Source organism: Sturnus vulgaris, chromosome 6 (genome assembly GCF_052056855.1).
Source record: "Sturnus vulgaris isolate bStuVul1 chromosome 6, bStuVul1.hap1, whole genome shotgun sequence".
Taxonomy (NCBI): domain Eukaryota; kingdom Metazoa; phylum Chordata; class Aves; order Passeriformes; family Sturnidae; genus Sturnus; species Sturnus vulgaris.
This window is the reverse complement of record NC_142248.1, coordinates 36,897,204-36,915,277: the sequence shown is the minus strand read 5'-3', so window position 1 is coordinate 36,915,277 and position 18,074 is coordinate 36,897,204. Positions and strand designations below refer to the sequence as shown.

Here is an 18,074-nt window from a genome sequence, read left to right as displayed (position 1 = left end):
ACTCCTGGTTTCAGCACAAACTGTAGCACCAAGACCTCAAGTGGAGACGAATGAATCAGTCACATCACACACAACACTTGCTCATCCCTCTAAAAGGCCTGGAAGCTGCAACCTCTGGAAACTACAGCAATTTCGACACACCGAGAACTGCAAAAATTTGAACATATATAAAGGTGTAGGACTCATGTTATACATTTGACTTTGGCTACATATTTTAATGTCCAAATGAATCAATAATGCAGGGCTGCCCATGATAGCTTGTGGTAGCATTTTACTGAAGCTATATCACACCATTAGAAATAACCTAGAGTCTTCTTTACCTTCAGAGGAAGAAACATCAGAGCCCCCTCTGACAGCTGTACAACTTTAACATCTTGATTTGTTTCCACAGAAATAGCCTTATCCTGCAGTTCAGAAACAGCAGTGGAGAGAAAAGATAAGCCCACTGTTTGATTAAGTTCCTGCAGTAAAGGTCTTGAAGTAAGAGCAGTTATTTTCCTTACCCAGAGCAGAATATATTTTGATAAATACAACAAGCAGTTTGATTATTTAAGTGACGCTGAGGATAATGCTAAATTTGAGCTGTGTAATAGAGAAAACTTTGTAATGAAATCAGGTTAGCCAGAACAAGAAGAGAGCACCAAAAAATAGGTAATTTATTTGAATAGTTTTTTTTTTTATTTAACTGACTATTTTTAAACTGTTTTGAATAATACACCTGGCCTGAAGGCTGCAGGGATAAATTTTGGCTGAGGTCTTCTCAAGGTTTTTCTGCATAAGATGTTATTTAGCAGGATGGATGTACAATATAGGAACCTCCATTTGTTCTAGCTACGCTAGGGTCACCCTAGTGTAGATTGAGAATTTTTCCAATTTTTCTGGAGGAAAACATTCTGCTTTACTACAATTGTTTGTACCATTACTGAGTTATTATGATGCTTATGTGTCTCTAAGCACTGGGGAAAGTAATGGGAAAAACAAGAAGTTTATGGTCCAAGTGACAAAGACCTCTCAGTGCAAGGTTTGGTCTCCTGCTTCCCTTGCGTTGTGAGTGTTCTGTCTTCTAACACACACACCTAATTGCTGCATGTGAATGGGAAGTACTGCTTCCTAAGTAAATTAAAGAGCCTCCAGACAGCTCCTAACACAAAGCTGCCTCCCATAATCCTCAATGACAATTCCTCACAAGGAGATCTCAACAAGGTCCAAATCTCTGCCACAGGAATTTCTGCTCAAGTGGGTGTCCACTGGACGTGTGAAGGTAGATTTTATCTAGTATGAAGTCTGTGAAAAATACTGTTAAGCCTTGAAAGCTGAGGAGCATCAAAGAATAAGTAACATGATGGTAAACAAGTGATTTATTATATTAAGGATATTTGCATATCCTGGCCACTCACTCATTCATGAAGTGTAGGAGGCAGATGCCTCAAAAACACATCAGGTTGCCTCACAGATGGGGATGACCACCTTGTGTGCAGCAGTGCATGCACATTAACCCTCAGCAAATACCTGACTTTTACATGTAGTAGAAGAAATCCTGCTCTGACACAGTTACCGAGAAAAGCTGTAAAAGAACTCATCCTTTTTTTTTTTTTTCATTTTTCCAGCTTCCCTCCAAGAGTCAGCCTTGACCCTGACATGGGGCCAGGCACAGCACAGGGCTTGTGACCATGTCATGTTTACTGTACCAACAGTAGCTTCACCTTCCCTTCCAGCTTCCTCACATGTTATGTTGCTCATAACAAATATATTTCAATTTCATATTTATCTCCAGCATGTTGGGGCCATTACACCCATTTCCACACTTCATATCTGTGTGTCTCTACATTAAAGACGAGGATGGTTTGGATTTGTTTCCCCAAGTAGGTAAGGCCCCCACCAGCATTACTCCAGCTGCCTCAGGTACACTGAAGCTTGACTAATTTACACTAATTTTGGCATAGATATACAACATTGGCTGTGTCATGCTATTTTCTTTTTAAGTATATTCCTTTTTCAAATGAAGTGAATACAGCAGCTCTCTTCGCCAAGCAATTTACACAGCATCAAGCGCATCATTAGATTACTCAGATTTTTATTTTTTTCTTTTAGGGAACTCAAGTATCTACATATTAACAGCTTTACATAAACCAAAACTGATTAGCTTTTGTTATTTCTCCTTTGCAAACCACTAAACAAAAAAGGGCCTGGCATTCATGTGACAAATAACAGAAGACTGCAAATATGTTTAATATTCTTTGTAATACAGCTCAGTTCCTATAACATCATTTAGATTGCCCTACGGAGTTTCTGTACTTTGTACTTTATAACATTTAATCTCTCTCCTGTGAAATCTTGAAGAACAACTTATTCCATAAGTCAACCCAACAGAAAGTTATTGACAATGATTTCATGATGAGCTTTGTCCCAAAGGGCATTGGTAGGTAATTTGCAAATCTAATGTACATCTAGTCAGCAGAGGGTTTTCAATGCTCACTTACATTCCTACCATGTAGTACAGTCATAAAGCCCACCTGAAGTTGAACCTGAGATCTTTGATTATGTTTTTCAGAAATACAAAGCACAACAGTTTGCATCAAATTTTAAGATTCAAAAAATAACCTCAAAAGAACAACTACCTAATTTTTTCACATTCCACACAAGACTTTGGTAAATAGGTTTTTATTATTAGGTCGGGAGCTGTTTATTTTAACAATAAATTCAAAAACACAGACACAATATTAATTTAAAAATACAGGATTTTTTTTCTTAAAACCAATAAGCATATAAAAATTTTTTACTTTGTTTACCTAGATATCTTAAGCTGAAGACAAACTACAATAATTTAAGACACAAGAACCTGTACCTCAAAGAGAGATTATTACTCCAAATATTTCAGAGCTAGTTTCCAGATGTAACTGACTTTTAAAATTTAACTAGAAGCTCAGCTCAAATGAGAAGTCCTGCTACACAAGTGTGGGTGGAAGCCTCTATAAATACTCATAACTGTACATGTTAAAAAGCATCTACTATCCTCTCCAGCAATAGTTTAGAAATTAGGCAACAAGCTTCCATATTTGTTGTGATTTTGTCATATTATGGAGATCGTATCACTAACTTTCATTTTACAGCAGGTGTAAGAGCATGGCTTTGCAACTGGAATGAGAAGAATAGCTCCTGCTAAAATCCTAGGACCAGATTAAAAGTTAACTTTCTCCTATGTGGATGTTGACTTGAAACTATGAATTAATGACAGAGTTATCAAGGAGCAGATATGAACATACTGACACCTGCAAACATTGCCTGGCATTTACACAGGACCCAATTAAGTTATTTTTAACTAGAGAAGTAAATGTAACATTTAAATTCTTCTAAAATATACACCACTGCCCTCCCCTGTTTTGTTCTAAAGCCTGATGAACACACTCCATTTAGCAAGCAATAATGCCTAACTGTGGTATTCTATCAGTAGGGGCTGCCTCTGATTACATTCCCATAGTGCAAACCTACTTGATCAGCACATCAGTGCATGAGAAATCCCAGTTAAACTCAGCCCAGAGGAATAGCTGTGTATCCCAGCAGAGCATCGCACCAGCCCCACGCAGCAGCTTTGGCACCAAAGCCAGCTCAATTGCTCTGGGGAGCACAGCCCTGAAAATGCTGAAAATGAACATAAACCCAAAGGCCCACCACAGCTCCCAGAGTGCTCAGCTCCTTGGCACCACTGCAACATAAACATTGAAACAATGCAGCCTCGGGTTCAGCATTTCTCACTGCAGCAGCAGTACAACACACCTACTGAAAGTGCTACTTCACCGAGAAATATTTCATTGCATTTACTGCACTGCCACTGCAGACTTACAGAACTAAGAATTTTAAAATTAGAAATTAGAGTCTGGATTATCAAAAAAATTGATATTCAGCTGCTGACATTCCTTGTTTATTTTAGAAATCATTCACATTTATGTGCTTAAATAGGATTTAAATACTCTTGAAAAATTTGATCAAAACTAGTAATTTTTTTTTTTAATTTGTGCTGATATATAGTAGCCTACAATGCTACTAGAATTTTCAAGTAAGCCAAACCCTAACTGAGATACCCAAGAGCAGATTTCTCAAAGAAGAAAAGAGCCCTTCATTTATAACAGTAGGAGAAAAAAGTAAGCAAAATGTTTTGTTTCAACCCATTTGGCATAGCAGTCACATGGGTGAAAGTTTTTGGACATCATTACCAGACCATTCAGTTAGAATGGGTCTATGGCATTACCCAAATATTTAAAATCAAAACCTGGTGGTTTGATTTGAATGACTTGTTTTCCTCAAGTCATTCTACAGATGAAAAATTATGATTGGGAAGTTTCCCCAATGAAGTCCTTACCAATTCCAACACTATTTTCACATAACATGTTGGAGACCCTCCCACAGTCAGATTCACTTCATTATTTTAGCTTCTTATTACTCAATGTCTCCTCCATTTGTGTTGCCATCACTAAAACACTTTTACTACTTGAAAAAATATGCATCAGTTCCCTTGGTTATGCCTTCATGTACCTGCAGTTATTTCCACTCCCACTGCAGAAAGCACAATTAGTTTAATTAATCTTCATGACTTTCTAAAATGTAATAGCTTTTTTCCTGTTCTCTGAACTAGTTTGAAATTGATGTCTGAGAGATCAAACATCTGCTTAGCATGTTGCAAGTACTGTCCTGAATTAAAAACTTTAAAGTATTTAATGTACTATATAGGAAAATACTATTCTGAAATGTAAGCTAGAGGTTATTACCAGGATTTCAATGGACTCTCCATTCACATAGGTTAATGAAATGTGTAGGCAAAGAGAATATTTAGTTTGTAAGTGAAAGTAATTGACAATAGAGGTTTTCTGTTCATTTAATGCTCTTTTTATATATATTTAAATATATGTTTTTTTAATATACATACACATTTTCACATAAGCACACGTAAAGTGCACTGCTGCAAGCAAGTTGAAAGAAAGATTCACTATTGAAGAAAGTTTTATTTTAATGGAAAAACTTTGAAGAGAGTCCCTGGATATTTCAATTAAGTTTCTACCGGAAGGCGGAGAAGAAAGATAGAAGAGGGAACCTGGAAACTAGAATATAGGGAAGATTTTCTAGGATCTATGAGGGGTTTATTTGGGTTTCAGTGTAAGCTATCTTGGGCTGTGGAATGCTCTCTGCCAAGGAGAAACATCCTTAGAGAGAAAAAAGCATACAGAGTGTAAGTGCTATGACTGAAAAAAATCCTTCTGGTATTATCATAAGCCATACTTCTTTAGCTGAAGATGTCAATACACCTTTGTAACACCTCATGATGGATCTAGCCTGCGGGTCTCATTTGCTAGTGCTTCTCTTTTCTTATGCTGCCAAGGGAAAAGAAATCAACTGCTTGCTTTTTTAAAAAAATACTATACACATCGCAGTTCAGGTGTTAAAAAACAAATGGAATTAAATAACTGATTATCCATGCTGCAGTGGTATAAGTAAATAGTACAGAGGGCCTAAGCAACTGCAACACTTTCAGAATGATTTAAATAAAATCTGGATTTTACCTTTAGAAGCAAAATACATTTTTCACAGTAGGAAAGAGATTCCGGAAACATAAGTACTACCTTGAGTAATTATTGTTAATTAACTAGAGATGAGGCACTATTTCCAAATGTGACATTTAAAGCACATAATGTGATTGTGAATATTCACAAAGATAATTAAGTTCATCTGCTTCAAGTCCTTGATTTAGGCACATCTGAAAACACCTCTTAAACTATCATTAGACCTGTAATCAAGTATTTTGTTGCTCAGGAAAATTGCATACCTTTGCTTACCTGCTAATATTGGGATATGTATTCAAATGCTAGTATGTGGCTTTTGATAAGAATCTCTCCTTCAGGCAAATGCTGGGAAATAAAAACACTCATTCTGATTGTTTTCTCAGATAGGACCATTAAAAATTACTTCCTCACATGATAAGGTGGAAACAAAACCAAAATTTTCTGTTTCCCTAACTGAACTCATGATCACAAGACTGATGTGAGCCACACTTAACTGAAAATATTCATCATCAGGTCAAAGGTACCCTCAATGCACATACCGAGGATATCATTCGTGTTAGGTTGCATACTTTCTTCTACCTTCTTTATAGCTAGGTCCATTTCTCTACAAAAATAAAAATGCAACCAAATTCAGGGATGAAATACAATGTATAAAGTAAAAATGTAAAAATCAAAAAACGCATTTGACTTCATTCTGTTGGAAAAAAGTTTTAACTATTACCATCTTCAGAGGCAGGAGTCTTTAATCATCAACTCTGATCTTGGTCTTGATCGAGACCTTCTTGGAGAAATAAACTCTGAAAATAGGAAAAAAATGACCCCAAGAACAAAATGTCAGAAGAGTCATAACTTGGAGTTTTGTACTTTGTTCTTTTAAGAGTAATGAGAGCTTCTTTCCACTAGAAAAGAGATTAATGAATAATGTGCTCCAAGATGGAGATGAAACATTTAGACAGCGTTCTAAAGTACAAAAGGTTAAATTTACTCTATCGCTCTCCAATTATTTGACATAGAGGATTTTTAATCAGTCAAAACAACAATGTGAATAATTGTGTACTCTAAGGATGTCCTACTGGTCTGTATCTCTCAGCTCAATTTGAATAGCAGTTTTATTCTATACCACAAAACTTTTTCCTGATCAAACTTTTATCAAGGATTATGTTTGAAAAGAAAAATATGACAAAATCTTTCTAAAAAAAGAAGAATTGAATGTTCAATTGTTCATTGTGCCAAGAAACTCCTGACCTTAAATCCCCAAAGCAGTGAGTTACTGCTTTTTATAACAAAACAACCAAGGAATAGAAAGAATAGGCAAAAAGCAAAACTATGCCATTAGTATTTTCTCCTATTTTATCTGTTAGTACGACAAGATAATGTCTTCAGACATTTTAGGGGAATAAATATGTATGTTTCCGATGCTCATCACTGAATTTACAGCAAATTAAGAGGAAAGCCACCACTTAAACCATGTTTTTCTATTGAATTCGTTTGCTCTACAGAGCTAGCATGATGGTATTAGACCATATACACCGTTACACATAGATTATTGTATGCTGTTTTCTCAAACCATTCTAAAATCCAAATTAAGTATCCTCTGAATTATTGCAGAGATTTGTACTAAAGAAGCCTAAAAATTAACATCCTATATATTAGGTAGCCCAAATGAAAAATCAGAAATTCTCAGCCAAAACATCTAATAATCTCAAGAACAGTTGAGAAAAGTCAGACCAAATAGCAAGATTCACACCAACACTTTGTTTGATGTTTTAGTCATCTGTACCAATCAATCTTTTTTAGCTATTTCCCATTATTTACAAGAGAGATGGGCTCACCAAAGGCTGAGTAACATGGCAAGCTGACAAGGAAAAAAGAGAACACAGGAAAATGAAAAGAGAGCCACTATTTTTTTACTCTGAAGACAGGCAACCTTTACATTATACACCATGCTCACAAAAAATACAATTTGTAAATAAGTGTATATATCCAGTAAAGGATATTTAAAACCATCAGTTATCGAGGACTCTATCCTTCTCGAGCAAAGAGTTTCTGCCATGCCATCAATCGTCATCTTTTAACATAGCGTGTTCTTTATTGTGCAGAGATTCTGGGACAGCTACACCTGAAGCTAATCACAAGTTTTCCATAAACCACTGACTCTAAGGAATATGCTCATATAGATCATTCTCAGCCAGCTAAAAGTTCTGAGCGTGACTAGGTTTTTCTGTAGCTACAAAATAGCAATTGTACATTCATGCTGGGCAGACAGCGCAAGAGAGTAACTTCCCACGCACACCAAAACAAAGTGAAGAATTCCCATCTAGTTTGCAGTTAACCTTTAAGTGTTCTGTGACTAATCATGGCACTATGGCTAACCCTGTGGATGTTCCTCAAATGGCAAGTTCCTGGAAAACACAGAAGTGAAAAGAAGCTACAATATCCTTATAAATCAGCTAGTGATTCAAGCTACCGTTTGTTCTAAAATATGAAAAATCAGAATTATGAGACAAAGTTAAGTATAGCAAAGATACTTAAATCCCCACCCCTGCTGTACACTACATATCCACAAAAATTTACTTCAGATACATTAGCTACTTCACACACAGCAGTGGGCATATTTGGGATGACATGGTTCAAGCAGAGCAGTTTGACGCACATGTTCAAGTAATTCAAGAGAAACATACATTTAATGACAGGTAGCTATTAAGAATTGCTTTTAAACCACTAAATTCCCTACTGCTGCCCCTACGTGGGAGAAGAACACAGCACAAATTTGGCAGCTTCTCATCAACTTCAGAATGCAGTGTAGTGTGTGTAGTAGTTTGTTAAGAATAACACATTTGCTCACAAGACCTAAAAGCACAAACCCAGTAGTGGTTACTAGCAGACAGTATTCATGCCCAGAAAACACTTCAGCAATCAAGATCTTACCAGCAGGCAAAGGAGAAGAACTTCAAATGTATTGCAGCTCTCCAGGAGATAATTAGCTGAATTACTATAGCCATTTATTAAATAATCTGGTTTCCCCTTCATCTCTATGAATCATATTCATTAACATCAATCACTTCTTCAAAGTCACAAACATTTATGCTCTATTAAAAGCAGGGATTCCTTATAAGTGCTAGACACCTCAACTTCAGACTTACTGCACTTTGGAGGCAAATTGCCTTAAGTATCCTCAGCTCCTACAGGTAAGGAAGGAGTGGCTACTTCCACAAGCATATCCCAGAGACTCTTGCATGGCACAGATTTGGATCATCCACTATCGGTGTAAGAAGCACTGTTCTATTGAGAATACAAGTCTTAGTAACTGCACTCCCAGCTTCTGAAACACTGTGTGTCTACTCCTACTGACCTGTGATTTATTTTTGAGAACAAGAAGGAGAAAACCACTACAGACAAACTCCTTTTAGTTGTATGGGTTTTTTTCTTAAGCTTCAGTTAAACAGTATCTAAAAATTCAAATCATAGCTGTTTGTACTGTACCTCAATACTATCATACTTGATTAATATAAAATTGCCAATCAGCTAAGGCTACTCATGTACTTTACAGCTTTAGACTGTAAAGTACACTATGATGTATGTACATCATACATTTATGATGTACATCTATAAAATCAGATACCATCAGACACCATCTTCTTCACACAGTCAATAAAACAAAGTACAAACAAAAAGGATCAATTAAACCTGTCTCATTCTTGCACATTATCCACTGGGAGCCCCTAGCACAGCAGGGACAACAGCTATGGACAAGTTCTGGTGACCCAACCATCAGATGAGTGGTGGCTGTTGATCAGCACAACACAGCTGGACACTGCCAGCTGTGCACCCACTGACAGCATATTTGTGCACTGGCACAGAGGAACACATCACTGCAGCAGGTCTAAAAATAAACTGTAGAGAGCTGTACTTAGGGACTAATTTCTATTTGGAAGAAATTACCTAATCCAAATTTACAGGCAAATTCTGTCCATCCCCAATGTTAACCAGGTGATTTTCTTATTTTAAGCAATGTTGGAGTTTTACTGCCCAACCTGATTTGGAGTAATATCTGATAGGCAGTACACAGTCATTTAGAACAGCTATCTGAAAACCTGAGCTTTAATGAATCTTGCATTTATCAGTCAGCCTGGGCTAGTTACATTTTCTTTACAACTTCATTCTTTCAACTAAAAAATAAACCATTTATTATTCTCAAGGCTATTGAGAATGTTAATAAATGGGGGAGGAAAAATCCCAAAACACAAACAAAAACAAAGAGAAAAACCCAATAAATCAAAACGAAATATTAAATATCCTCTTCTCTGGAAAATATAGATGAAATCCTAAATCCACTGATGTCAGTGACATAACCCAGTATTAAACATGAAAACTAGTCATTTAATTATGGAAATAAACTATTAATTATGTCAAGCAGCTATGTGTTTTGCTAGCAACGAGGACATTTTAACTAGTACCATTTCAGTACCAGCAAGCAGAGTAAGATTGAACAACCTAATTAATTTTAACTTCTTCTGCATTGTTAACATAGTGCTAGCTTTAACATGTTTATATGACTATGTCAGCCCCAACCACCTGCACCCCTAACTCCCATCCTTTCCATAGAAAACCAGCTGTGTCCCTCCCTTAGTAGATAAAGATGAAAAATTCCATGCACTAGTCACAATGTTCAAATGAGAAAAATTCTTTTAAAGAGTACATTATAATTTGGAAAGATGCAAAGAGACCAGAGAAAAGGACAGATTCCTAGTTCTGACTTCGGGAAGCAAGGTTGTTACATAGTTGGCACATGCACAACACACAAGCACATGGAGCCTTGACTTTAACAGCCATTTTTTTAATCCAGCAACCAACCAAAACATCTGAGAAAGGCAAAAGTTTTTATAAAATTTTCAGGTATGTCCTAGAAGAAAAATCAGCAGTTTTATTAGAAAGAATATAAAATAAAGCCTCCACAAGCACAGTGAAAGTAAAGATCAGCCTTAACAATCTAACCAGCCTGCCACCCAGCAAGTATGAGCTGCAAGACAAATCCAACACAATTGCACACCAGCCACAAAATGCTTTTTCTTTGAGGAGAGATATTACTGCAATGAAACATGATATGTGTGATAAAGGACAGTAAGTCATTAATTCCATAGTAATGAAGCAACTTCTTTGAAAAACAAGGGATTTTCTAATGTTTCTTTCTCCTATAATTTAAAGGGAATTTATAACTAACAGTGTTTTTATAGAATAAATATATAGCAAAGGCGTCAATTAACTTCTTTCTACGAGATTTCATCCAAAGATCAAGTGTCAGCAATCCTTGGTACACTCACTGGTATTATGACCTAAAAGATGCAGCTATGTGATGCACGCTAAAAATAAAATCTGCTTTTAAAAAAACAAGGACATGAACATACTGAAAAGAATAGAAACTTCAGGAAAACTCTTTCTAGCCCTGATGCCAGATAAATCCTACACAAGTAATCTCTCTATAGAACCTGAAAAAGTAGAGCAAAATTTCTCAAAAAGTTGTTTCCTTGACAACATTGACAAACCATGAAGGGTAAGGAATCAAAGTCATAAGATGCCTTGTGGCTTTGTTAGCAGATTTTTTTAAATATATAGCAGTATGTGAGATGCAGCTACAAAGCTAGATTTCTAGAAAAGAAGCAAAGTTAGATTGGTGTTATTTATATTTTCAAACAGCAAAAATATTCAGAATTTCTTAACTGTTACCAAAAAATTGAGATACTCCTATAATTATTACATTCACTTAAGAACTTAAAACTACTGTAGATCTTTTTTTTTTTTCCAAGTACCAAAAACTTGACTTTTTCACCAGCAATCTTACTGAATGGGGAGAACACCATCATACATCTCTCCCACCTCAGCTGACATTCTGCCATTCGATTGCACAGCAGCTGCCCACACAGATCCTGTGTGTAATTGGAGAGCTTACCTTATGACATTACCAGTTCAGCTTCATTAGAGGCACTGCTCCACTGACATCCCTAGCCCTGACTCTTCCCTAGCAGGCTGGCTGTGCTGGGAGGTTGCTTTCTCCTCTGTAACTTCAGAGACACAGTAAACAACTGGAAGAGATTCCAGTAGAAAGGAAGTGCAGAGCTCACCCATTTGGGACAGATGGGTTGCTAAGAAAAAAATCAGATAAACACTTTAAATTCATCATACTTCTGCAAATAATGATACAAGTAACCAAAACTCTATTTAGGTAACATGAGAGAACAGAATCCTTTCTTTCACATGTATTAAGGATATTTAGAAGTCATTCTCCCTGCTTTTGGATTTCCACAGAAAAAAGGTTTGTGAAATAATATTGTCACAACAGCCATGTCATCCTGTGCATCTCACCTGTGGCCACTTTGCACCTGTTGATCAGTGTCAACCAAATTTTACAGAAGGCCTCAGTGTTTTAACCTCAAGGCTTAATCATGCTAAGCAGCTGAATAAAAGTAGAAGACACTGCAGAAGCTCCAGAGAAAGAAATTGAAGAGGATTTGTAGTCGGACTCAAAATACAGACAGGCTTCAGTAACTTCCCTGCTCTTGGAAGAACTTCTATTTTCAAAATTTTTCTTTAAATAATTCCCAATTTATTTTTGCGGGGGCAAGGGGGAACACAGGCGTAGTAGCTACACTGCAAAATATCCATCCCACGCTTCTCCCCCACAGCCACATCCTCTAACAAAGCCATAAAACAGTTAAAAATGTTTCACAAGAACACTTGGGGTATCACCCTTGCATTCTTTAAGATCTTAAGTCAGGAGTCATTTCCAAGCGGAAAAAAATCACATGACATCACAAAGCCAAAAACCTCACCCATAAGCTGAGAGGCTTGTTGCATTTTTGCCCTCCCCCCTTTCCTCTAATGTCAGTCTTCATATAAGTGTTAAGATAAATTCTAATCCAAAGCAGTACTGAATTTAGTTCTTGCTAGTGCAGAAGGAAAGAAACAATGGCTTATCAAACCCTACAGAGATGAGGATGGTGCTATTTATACTCAAAGAAACATACTCCTTTGAAAAAATCCTTTGAGGCCTAAGCATGTGTCAGACACTCTGAACATAATAAAAACTATACAAGTCATCTCCAGCTGTGGATTCTGAAAAAGTGAACAAAGGCTTTACTAGGATTTCTGTTTCCTTGACAACAGCATCACTGGAAACAAGAAAATAATTTTAAAAATATATCTCTCTAACAGTGATCTCTAAACATTATCAAGGTACTACAATACCAAATGTGAAACAACTCTTACCCACACAAACCTTTGGGATGGAGAGACCAAAATTCACCACTTTCATGAACTGTTCTTTGCTGATACGTGTCACCAGCTTTTGCAGAACAATTGTGAGAGCTATCTATCACAACCTGACCCGAATTATCATCTACCCAAGGCACAGCCAGAAGCTTTCACTGATGGTCAAGTACATTCTCTCCTGCAAGATGTTCCTTTTCTTACAAAAATAAGCATTATGGAGGATTCTTCTTATTGAAGTGAATGAAATAATTTTGTTAGAAGAAGACCAAGGTATACAAAAAAGGCTGATATTACTATGCATGTACCTGTCACCTAGGTGTACTGCCATCTTAACAATCAGCAAATCTTAAAGTCACTGGAAAAAATATGCACAGCTCTAAACAGACAAGGGAAGAAGGTCAGAACCTTCATAAAGAAAAGTCTGCTTCAGTATTTCAGAACAGCCTATTTAGTAGCCTCTTCAACAAGAAAACAGTGGGCTTTTTCCCACCTAGAGGTAAGCAGCACACAATATCCAGAATATGAGCATCTCTTTGCCACTTCCAAGATAATGGGGAGAACTACTTGTTATTTTTAATATACATTACTTAAAATGTATCAACAGAGATCTTCAAAACATTTTAAACAAAGAATATATATATCAAACAGAATTATTTCCCAATTTGTCATGTTATCATCACCTACAGTTAAGGGAATGTTGCCACAATTAGATTTTAAAAATCAATCTAAGAGCTGCCCTACTTGAGGTACTAGCAGCATGATAGCTAATTCTGCTTAGTGAACAGTTTGAAGCCAGCCTAGCTAGGACAGGGCTACAGCCATCTGACAGCTATGCCTGAATGTACAGGAAATATGCTGGCAGCTTAAATTTATTCCTTAATAAACAGACATGCCTGTGACAGAACAACAAAAAACACTGCCTATTCCAAGTGAATTGTGTACAGAATGGTTGAAAACAGAAATATTAGATTTTATTACTCTGAGACAGGGTAATGGCCAACATCTAGGAAATTTGTGTTGCCACTATCTGTGCCACACACAGTTTATGGATTGAGGCTATCATCTTCTATCATTCAGTCCAATACAACAGGATCAAGAAAAACAAAATTCCTGGAATATACTACCATGCTATCTTTCTCCTAACAGACACAAAACATAAAGTAATAAAATACTTTGAAAGTGTGATTGAAAATTGTATTTCTTGTGGCATTTGACACACTCCAGGAACCAAAATCCATATATTAAATTTCATGAGTATGAGTAACATACTATTCTAAATCTAATGATCACAAAAGGGTCTCAGAAGACTGGAGAAGTATCTGGAAGAAATCTCTTGAGGTAGCAAGTTACAAAGATGTACTACTTAGGAGCTCAGAAATCCTGACTTGAAAATAAGCACAGACCAGACGAGGACTTAAAGGCACCACAAACCTTTGACTTGCTCTTCTTCACACATCTACATAGAGACTGACCCCTGGGCTAGACAGAGCCCTAGTCTGAACCAGTATGGTTGTTCTGTTCTTAATCATGGCAAGTCAGCAATGCCCCTGTTCAAGAGGCTGATATTATTAAACTCATTTTTAAAATTTTACTTTACTTGTGTATATAGAGCTGTGACTAAATGACCATTCAACTAGGCCAGCAGAGAACAAAATATATAAGAAAAACTTGCAACAATGTATTAGAACACAAAGTGCTATTAATATACATTTTGCATACTCAAAAATTGCAGCATTTTCTTTCCTTGACCTTGTTTAACAATGGAGAGTGAAAGTGCTGAAAATTACTAAATCTTCTGCAACAAACATAACACCTGCTGTGATGCTCTAAATAAAATATGAGAAACACAAAATTAATAGCTTACAGATGATTATATAAAGATGTTACCTTGAGTTAATTTTAAGGTAGGAAATACAGAATAAAGGCATAGGATGTTGAAGTTATGAACAATTATGAAGTTACGAATTGTTAACAAGCTAAGTTCAGCACCAGTAACTAGTGAAAATGTTAACATCTGTGTGGCTCTGTGGCATCTATGGTTTTTCCAAGTAAAAGATAATGACAATGTGAATGCAGCATTGTGGTTTCTGCAATTGATAAATGTCTTTCAAGACACAACTTTTTAATGTTCTCTGCTACCGAAGGCAAAAGGCTGTATTCAATGGTAACCTGTGATTCTGGATTCTGTATTTGGGGTTCTAAACCAGAAATACCTAAACAAGGCCTGATTTTCAGAAAGCATTGAATATCCACATACTATGGGAACCAGGCATCTTTAACAGCAGTGATAATTCTCAAAATTCATGCAAAAAAACCAGTTGATGAGATATAAAAATAATGTACACTATTTTGGTGTTTAAGTAGGAAAACATAAAAGTGGCAGTAGATACCTAAAATTCATTTACAGCAGCTATTCAAACAGAAGGTAAAGAAGTGTTATTCAAAGAAAATAAATTTAATCAGTTCAGACAACGTTTCACAGTCCTTAAAATACATACCTTAGCTAAAAACATAAAGTCACTCACAATACCATTAGAGTGTAACCATGAAGAGGAGTACCGCCATAGTAAGAGCTCCCCATTCCTTACAAATTTAAACTTAAGCATTAAATATTCTTCTACTAATGCTCCAGATTTGAAGAACTGTGGGTAATTTGCAATGCCTATCACTTCCCAGATGGAGTTCTATCTTATTTTCAGGTCTCTCAGAAAACTCAGGTGTTTTCTTATACATTTAGCAACACATGCATAAACTTGTAACTTTGGTCTTTCAACACACAGCATAGAGGCAAATATTAAAGTCTTTGAGTCTTCAGAGGCAGTTTAGTTCTCATCCCTTTCTAACACGCCGAGGTGCCCCATCTGCTGGTAGGAGTGTTACTCTAAGGAATTCTGCCCCTGAGCTGGTAACTGATACTGTTTTCAACTTTACCACTTGATAACTGTCTGAGGTGTTTTAAATGCTGCAATACAAAAGCAATCAGATCAAATACTTTTAAAGAAAACCATAAAATGCCCTAACACAGTTCATTCATTCTTAACTTTGCAAGATATTTTTACTAAATGCTTCTGTGACCTTCCAGCTCTAGGCTATTCTTCAGTCAATAGAAACTGGAAACATCAACTCATTTATTGTAAATACTTTAGCACGATTTACATTGATTCATAAAGATGCTAAAGTGCACTTTTCAACCTGAGAGAACATAAATGGAAGACTGTTCTTTTCTCCTGATCGAAACAGAGTACATACACATACTTAAAAAGTAAAAAACAAACCACCTATCAGTTCCATATACACAGTTTAGATACATATCTGTGTGATATGATTGACTTAGTCATCATAATTTAGATGGGAATAAAAAAATTACGATCACTAAGGTAAGTAAACCAAATGTTTCTTCCTTCTCCATAGTCTAAAAAAAAAAAAAAAAGAATATCCTTTCCCACAAAGGAAAATTATTAGCTTGTGATGAAAGAGGACATTATTAAGCATATAAGAACAGATAAAATATACAAAAGTGGCTAAATAGTGGCTAAATACTACACAAATTGAGTGGAGCTCTGGTTCAATCACAACTTAAACTACTACAGTCATCTCAACTTAGAACACTCAGTTCTGAGAAATCCCCATTAATATTGGACTCTTCAAAACATAAAAGCCTTAATGCATAGGCTGAGTGTAAGGACTCAATCCAAAACATTTACACTTAAAAATAGTCACAGTTATTCCTGTGACTAACTGAAAGTACAGAGTTTTGAAGCTCTGAATTACCTCTTCTCTCTGATCATACAGATTTTAGGCTTTTAACCGTGCTTTGAGTTTTACCCAAACCAGATGTTGAAAGTAAATCACGCAAACATCCCGAGTGTCTGCACATTCCCATTAGAGGTAAAGAGGACACACATTCACTGCCTGGATTTAAATGAGCAATCCCAAGCAGGTGTTTTGGCGGGGGGGGGGGAATACAATCTGTTTGAAGTTAAAAGGATGAGGAAAAAAAATAGTTGACCTGCATTTTCAATCAGTTGTTTTATGCTTACACCGGAAAATGGGCAACTTCAGGCAACACTAGACAGCCAAAATCAATTCCCAGAAGGTAAAGCAGTGCTGTCACAGTCACCAGGGATTTATGTGCTCGTGATCCCAGAAAGGGAGGGAATGTGGGAGCCTAACACACCAAGCGAATCCTCGGTGTCGCCGCGCCCTCTGCTGCCCAGGACGGCCCGCGTGTAACGGCGCGACAGCGACCAGACTCCCTAGGAAATCACAGCAAGGGACAGCCAGAGCTCGCTGCCTCTCTACGAGCTGCCTTCCAGAAGATAAAGTGTGGTTTCAGATATTTCCCAAGAGTTACGTTATTCCTTTATTCATTTTTTAGACCCGCATGCTCTGAAGTGTTGCCAACACTAATATACTTCATTTATATTGAATTTCCAAGGTTTGGGAGACCTAAAACAGTCAGATTTCTTCAAAAATCGGCTTTGCTGTTAATGACTGACTCCAAGCAGGCATGGTAACACCGATTCAGAATAATAATTTTTCTTTATGCTCAGAAGGCAAAGCAGACTGGCCATTATTTCAACTTTTTAATAATTTTATATAGCAGCAACAACTTAGATTTTATGTTTTTATATCAAATTCAACACATCCATAATTTCACTTGTCAGTAGAATGAGGCTCTGGAACAGTCAACAAACATTAAGCAGATGATGTCGCAATTTAAGACAAAAGGTCAAATTCAGACATCTGGACATCGGTATTGTACAATCTAAATTTACATTGCTGCTAGCAGAAACATCCATCAGCCCTTTTTTCATATCTTAGCCTCTTCCTTCTAAGTCTGTTCTTCAAGCAACAGCCAAGATACAACAAATATACTAAAGACAACTTCCAAGGAGAAACAAAGGTACTTTTTTCCTCCATTTAATGTTTAAGAAAAAGAGGTTTAAAAATCCTGGGAAAGAAGATTGAGGAACTATGTTAGTATGCTGGTACAAGTGATGTTCTTTTTCTCTCTAGGAAGATTTACTGAAGTCCTAAATTTTGAAAGTAAGAAAATAATTGTGCCTGCCATGGCAAATACATGTTAGATGCAATAAAGCATGTCTTCCACCAGAAAGGACACTTTCTGTGCATTCTTATGAAAGATATGTTCCTGTGCAAGGGCATTTCAGAAGACTAATATTTGAACCCAGAGGCATAATCAGCCCTATATCTGGAAAAGCTTACACAGAAAACATTTTTACTACACATTTT

General features: G+C 36.5%; 1 protein-coding gene across 2 annotated transcripts in view; it reads right to left on the bottom strand.

Annotated features, from left to right (window-relative positions):
- WDR25 (WD repeat domain 25) overlaps window positions 1–18,074 on the bottom strand; it is a 58,943-nt gene that overhangs the window by 36,264 nt on the left and 4,605 nt on the right. The window lies entirely within an intron of this gene.